This window comes from Phalacrocorax carbo, chromosome 6, assembly GCF_963921805.1.
Source record: "Phalacrocorax carbo chromosome 6, bPhaCar2.1, whole genome shotgun sequence".
NCBI classification, from domain to species: domain Eukaryota; kingdom Metazoa; phylum Chordata; class Aves; order Suliformes; family Phalacrocoracidae; genus Phalacrocorax; species Phalacrocorax carbo.
The window spans coordinates 58,855,900-58,863,245 of NC_087518.1; the positions used below are offsets into that span (position 1 = coordinate 58,855,900).

Below are 7,346 nucleotides of genomic sequence, written 5' to 3' on the forward strand. Positions count from 1 at the left end.
GACAAGCCCAGGCAAGCTGCAGGCCCCACCCTCTGACTCCTCAATTTCCCTGAAACAGAAAACAAAAGGTGCATCTCAAAGGAGTCACAGCATGCCATGAATACATGAATGGATACTGGCCTGGATGGCAGGACACCAAGATCCAGAATGTGCTGCAGTGCACATCAAAAGGTAAATCAAGATACTGGCAAAAGGATTGTGGCAAGAGTATTTCTGGCTCTTTACACTCATACCTTTTTGAAACTTAGTTTTTGTTAGATTAAATGCTTAGAGAGTATTCTGTGAAAGCACCACTATGGGTTGGTGTGCTCTTTCATGTGTCACTGGACATCTACTTTGCCACTACCTGGTACAAGATCCTGAACTTGAGCAACTATCATGCTACACAGCCGTGTGGTCTTCTGTTCATGAAACAGTGGTAGGAAGAATGTTCAGAACTGGTAACATTTTTGCACTTCAGAAAAAAGTGTGCAGATATTGGGGACGTTTTCCACTTGCGTACTTCCATTTGCAAGGAAATGAAATATAGTGGTAAGCCCTAAGCAAATATTTGACATCATCAGGATTTAAAGAAAAGGGACAAATGCCTTCTTGAAATTTGGAAGGCTGCACTCAAGAGATGAAGTGTTCCAGGCCAACTGCAGTTGTAGCTTTTAGGCTTAAATTCATTCCACCAGCTGTCAGCACTTGCTGAGTGATCTGCCTGGAAGTCAGGCATCCTGGGATATCTCTACAATCAACAAAAAAAAAAAAACACAGACACCTACATAAGGTAATTCAAATTGAAAGTTGACTGAATTATCTGCCAAATTAATCTGTCTCTTTTTAATACCTAGAGGGAGCACAGAGTGACTTGCCTCCTAATAAAACGCCTTCAGCTGTGGTTTCACTTCAGGCACCAGGACTCACCTCTGCTGTCTCTTCCTTGGCCATTCATACTTCAACAAGCGTTTGTGCAGCTGAACAGTGAACCAGCATGGGGACTTGATCCAGATGAATACGAGGAGGGGGGTGGAAATAAAAGGTGGTTTTCAGCCAGATAAATTTCCCATTGGGTTCACCATGCAGCTGCAGGATAGTTTTACGAAGAACAAAAGGAATGATACAGAGATGGGGAAAAAGCACCTAAAGGAAAGCTGAAGAGGGCACAGACTGCTTAGGTTGGCATTTTGGAACCCCAGTTTCAATTAAGGTCACAAGTCGATCGCACAGCAGCCTTTCAGTTTTCTAATACTGATCAAAGATATCAGAGCCCCACTATTCAAAGCACTGATCCACTATAAAATTAATTCTGCTGGACTGAAGTGGTTTAACAAATTTGAATGGTTATTTTTCTGATTAGCTAATGCCACTCACGTCAAACCAGTTATTCTAATCACTTCCCTACCACTGGCTGACATAAAGCTAGCGTAAAAGCATAAAGGTGGTGAACTTCGTATTGTGTACTCTGCCTAATCCAACAGATATGTGATCATGTGCACATATTTGATCCAGGTCAAATGTGTTGCTGGGCATTATGTCAATGCACAGATCTTGGTATTAATTACTGTGGAAACGCAGCCTGAGTAGCTAGAGCTAGACAGGATGAATCCAAACCTCAGTGTACTGAGACACATTCTGTTCAAAGTCGTTTCAGAACCAGGTAACATTTTAGCGAACAGAAAATATTTTGACAAAACTTTCCAAAACTTAACTTCAGTGTACAAAGAAACGCTTAGTCCTATAAAATTAGCCTTGTGAAAATGCTTACATATTAAAGTGACTTATCACATCAAGCACTGTCTGGAAACTGCTGAACCAGAAACAGTTACACTGCTGTTTAAAGCTCAAAATAATAGCAAATGGAATATTATAGCCTGGTACTCTGTACCAGGTACTACAGTATTACCACTAGTACTATAGATACTCTGTACTGGTAAGTACATTAGTATTTATTTAACAGAAGATTTGGGTTTTTTAAATAATTTTTCTAGTGTCTGACTTCAGCACAGTTCAGTGCTGGAAAACAAGCATTTCTGTGTAACTGATTAGGCACTTTGCTCCTAGACACAGCATTCTGCCAAAGACAGACATAAAACAAAACCATGTCATAATAGACTGGAGACTAGATAACAACCATTAGTCCCTACTGTGAAAACAAAACAGTCTGCACGCATGTATGACTGACTGATCTGATCTGTTTTGCAGCCTTCCCAGAATTCTTTAATACAATAGGCAAAGCTATCTAGCATGTAAATAGCCTGGCGTAAACAGAACAACTCAGAGATCAATTTGGCTCTATTTTTTCAAGCACATAATTCGATTATACACTTAATTGTTTTCATTAGCCAAAAGCAGAGTGTGAACAAAAGCATTGCTCACCAAGATAAATGCTCATAAATATATGAAAGACCACTACTTCTACTAGAACTTAGCTTAAAGAATTCTAGCGCTTAACAGCCAAAAAGCAAAGAAACAAATGGCATCATGCTGTCACCTTGCAAGACATATGTCCAGGGGTCAAGAAATACATACAGTCCAGTTTGGAGATAAAATGTCGGACTCGACCTCAAATTCCCTGTAATCACCAGCAGTTCAGCAAGATTAGATTTAGCTCAACGTATCTGAAGCTGAACAATCATGAGCTGTAGCTATGTCAATAGAATTTGGAACATTCCAGTGAGTTGATTGAAATATTACATAAATATCTGTAAATCCATTTACCATGTGAATGACAGTTTGAACAGTCCTTTCCTCTGAAAAAACATTGTATTGAGAACTATAATATATTCCTCACTTCAGTACCTGAAGAGGTTACAAAATGCAGCCCCAAAGCCATGTGAAAATAGATTCTAACTGAAATATGTCTAGTTTCACTGCAGTAATCAAACTGAATAATTTCCTAATCTGTTCATAGCAGCAGTTACAAAAATGTCACATTTACACTCATATTTTAAGAAAGTTCAACCAATCAACTGTAGAAATTATGTTACTGTTAAGACAATTTTGAACTCCTCCAGAAAACGCTGAGAAAATACACTGATCTACTTATACACAACCAGTTCTAGTTTCTTCTGAAAGGTTAAAGTAGCTGAACACATTTTATGAATTTGATCTCTACACATGCTCCAAAAGCTTTCTTATCTTGATGAAGAGAGGGTAAGGGCAGGAATGTTAGCTAAGTAAATCACTGCTTCACATTAGATTTGTAAAAGCCTTAGGCAGTGATCTCTAGAATTATTGGGCAGACTGCACAACACTCATATCTTGTTATCTTGCGAACTATTCTCAAAATACCCTGCACAGTCAGTCATAGTTGACTAACATCTCACTATATCCTTCCACTCAGAATGCCTTACAGGGCTTGTTCCAGCTCTCACAAACTTGAGTTGAATTTTGATACTGAACTGATAAAAGCACCATAAAAGCAACAAAAGATGCTGTGATCAAGTCTTAATTGATAGCAAAGTCCCAAACTGAAAAGGAGGGTCAGGACTGCCTGCGTAAGCACTCCTCTCTTCTCACTAGGGACGAGGTGGCACATACACAAAATAGCTTGGTTTAGACCTTTTGATGTGATCTTTCCAAGTGAGGAAGACATTCACGACAGCGTCTTCTGTCAGTTACGGTCTTTTAACCTTATTGTATCTTGTTAAGCTGAAGACCATAAGAGCGGTAGAAAGTGAGATGAAGGTGAAGCCTTTTCTCAACGACAACTTCTAAAAAAAGTACAGGTGATATTATTTTTTAAAACCCTACCAAAAGATTAATGTTTAACTATTCTTATTGTCTTTGTAAAGTACCTCTGTAGTCTGTATTCATGAAGTATCCTAGGCTGAATCAGAGCGTTAGTTTGTCATCTCTTTCTGACAGGAAAGCTCAGGTTGCCTTAACTCATTCTTGTAGTCTTTAGGAGACGACATGGAAATCTTACCTCTTTTTTTTTTTTTTTTTCAACCTCCTGAAGCAGCAGGATATCAGAAATTATGTGTGTTCTGTGGGCTACATTTTCAAGACCTACTTTTCTAAGATCAGCTTCTATTGGATGAAGTAAGTTCTGTAGCAAATGCCAGAGTAAGGAACATACTATACCTATTAGTGCAGGAGAATTCAAATTTCTGTCAGAGAGGCTTGCTGTTTCTGATACTGTAAGCTGCGTAACAGCAAATGTGAGTGTATTTATGCGTTATATGGAGTCCCTTTGTCGTGATAAGCGACGTCACTGAAAGGGATGAAGAATTTTTCTTTCAAAACGTTAACTCATTGTCTCGAATTTTTTCTCAAAACAAAACTGGTCAAGATAGCTGGACAGCTTCTAAAAGCTATTACTCCTTTGAATAAGAAAACAAGCCCAAAAGTGCTAGCACCCCAACTGCACTTAAGCTAATGAAGGAAGATAAATCTCAGAGTGAACTGAGGGGCATAATAATATTGGAAAAGAAGCTTTTGGGTAATGAAGAGGATAGTCACTGTAATTAATAGATAACATGGTTTGTGACACTGTTTTGAAGAACACGAATTTCCAGATAATATATCTGGGTAATCAAACCTGAACTGTTCTCTTTTATTCTCCATTCTCTCCACAAAATCATTACTCTCTTACTTTCAAAATAAGCAGCTGAATAACTCAAGGCGTTATTTAAAAAGGGAAAATTTCAATTTGATGGTGATTTATTAGTATGTACAAGATTTCATTTGATGATGACATCTTTCAGAGCAAAAAGAAAACACATCCAGAGCATAAAAAGTTATGATCAAATGTATTTCTTTTTATTTTTACTGTTTTGTATCTTCACTGTAAATCAGATAAAGAGAAATCCATAGGATGTACTCCATTTTGTTACTGGCAAGTCATATTACTGAAAGTGGCCTTTTCTAATGAAGATTTGACAGGTCAGGCCTAGGACCCTAAAATATAAAATCATGTTGTTTCCCTGTGCAAATAAGACAACCGACACAGGTTTCTACTCTTAGAGAGCCACTGTTTTTGAAATCGTAAATTAAAAATCTTTCTTTCAAACTAAAACCACTGAAAAAGCATGACATACTTTGATTTAGACTGAGTAGTCCTCTAATTGCTGAAAGCCTCATTTTTTTGTGTCACTAGCTATAAATGTTTCAAAAGCTCCTAGGGAAATTTAGCCATGCCTGAAAGTGTCATAGTGTGTTTCTCAAATGATACCTCATACGTATCTAATGACATGAAAGAAGGGAGTTGAATAATTATTTCCTCTTACTTTATCACTTTCTAGGTTTACCCAAATGCAAAAATTGGTAGTAATGATGAATTCACATTTCAGTAGAAAGGATTTTTCAGCTTTGGCAACAGCGACAGAGGCTCCCTCTGCTTCTCCCAAAAAACCCCAACACCCTCCATACCAAACCCCAAAATCATCCTCCAAGAAAAACCACACCCAGAGGAAGTACAAATGCAATGTGCCTGCTCTTCAAACTTTAGTAAAAAGCTTGTAAGGAGGAACACAAAAAGGGCTGGTGTTAACTCGAGTACTGAACAACCTATGCTCAGGGTAATGCAGTGGGAGCTTTTATAGACACATTTTGGGTTTAGTTTTTTAGTAGCTTTAAAGAACTTGCTGCATTTTCCAGCAGACAACACTAATATGTGGAAATTTTAATTGCCAGGGATAACAGTCTCCTACCTTGAAGTTTTCTTTCTTCATTCAGGACCATAAGCACTTTCTGGTCTGGCTTAAGAACTGGCTAAAGCAGTTGACTGAAACCCAAGAACAAGTCTTCTACTGCCATGAATTTACTACTTTAGCTAAGAACAATTTAATTCAAGAAACAGTGCATCACTCTCCTCCTCAGCAAAATGGATATAATCATACCTTCTACTTCAGAGATAAAAAACCCAATGTAAATAGCTATTAGTAATTATTTTTAAAATTAGAAGACATCAAAGGCAATTACTTAGACTTTCAAGAACTTAGAAGCTTGGTTCAACATGGTTCTTAAGTGTATGCCTAGCATTACGCAGGTTAGTATGTGAAGTCAGGGTAAGTCAGGCGTTTTTTCAAATTAAAGTTTTGTTTCAGGAAAATATTCAGTTTGGCTGAGGAACTAAGAATGATATAATGCTTCTAACCTACAGATATTGCAGAACTGAAATTCTGACTCATGGGCTTGAACTTAAAAAAGTTCACTGTATCAACAATGATGCATTAAGCCTATTTTTAAGTTTTGCTCTTCAGCAAAAGCTTTTTACAGGCAGCTTTCAGGCTCGGTAAGCTGTAAGCTATCTTTGCTGCAGGTTTTTGTTTGTTTGTTGACTGTCAAAACAACCGTCCCATGGTTCTGCATTACTGTCTTTTGTGTTACAATGATAGTGCGACTCACATAACAACTTTCCAACCTGCTTCTAAGTCTTACTGACCGGGTCCATTTGGGAAGGTAGAAGATGCTGACCTTTTCTTAGTTGTGACAAATTCTACTTACATTTAAAATACTTTCATTTTCATTTTGCTTGGATTATGATTACCATGACACCCACTAAGAACTCTGGTATACAAGCAGCACAGATGTGACACAGAAGCCAGTTTTAAATAAACTTTAGTGCTACTTCATGAAACTTTGATTAGCGACAAGAAGAATTTGTTTAAAAGAGAATCCAAGGATATTTTGAGTTGATGAGAATATTCAGTTGCATTTTTCACATTTACTTTCTGAATGAGGCATATAGTGATACAGAATTAAAGCGTGTCAAAGCTCCATTTAATTGATGATATAGTATGCACGTGTCAATAAATTTGTACATGGATGATAAGAACTGAAAACACAAAACAGACAATAAAGAGCAAATTTTGATAATGTAAGACCTGTGGGAAAAGGGCTACCTAAGAATTTCTAAATAAATTTATAGGGATCTTCAAGATGACTGATGTAAGGTCCTTCTGTTATGTGGTATTTGCTCAATAGAGAAGATTATTCTTAAGCCACATAGTATCAATTTACCTATAAACAACTTTATATAACAATTGGCACATAAGTTTGTTTTATCTAGTTCTGAATTTTAAGAAAAACATATTTGTTAACTTTTGCAGAACCAAAGTTATCTATGTGTTCTTACTCTGGTGAACATGCCCATTTGTTACAGTCTGAGACAAGACGAATATGAGCAGCATTAGAAACAGTAGAATGTTCATTTTATCTAGCTCACCTGTGACTATTTCTCTGTCAGTTTTAGTACACAGTTACAGAAGACAATGGTTTTATTTTCCCCTTTCTAAGACAAGCGCAAACTGTCAGCCTTTAGAGTTTTTGCTCTAACATTTTATCATGGAACATTAATCACTTGCATTATATCATCTTGCTTGACATTTTCTCAAGAATTTCATTGAAGAAGCCAA

The 7,346-nt window shown here is 37.2% G+C and overlaps 1 protein-coding gene across 1 annotated transcript in view; it reads right to left on the bottom strand.

The window, feature by feature from the left end:
* The window catches only part of BCAR3 (BCAR3 adaptor protein, NSP family member), a 75,267-nt gene that overhangs the window by 67,825 nt on the left and 96 nt on the right, over positions 1–7,346 (bottom strand). The window lies entirely within an intron of this gene.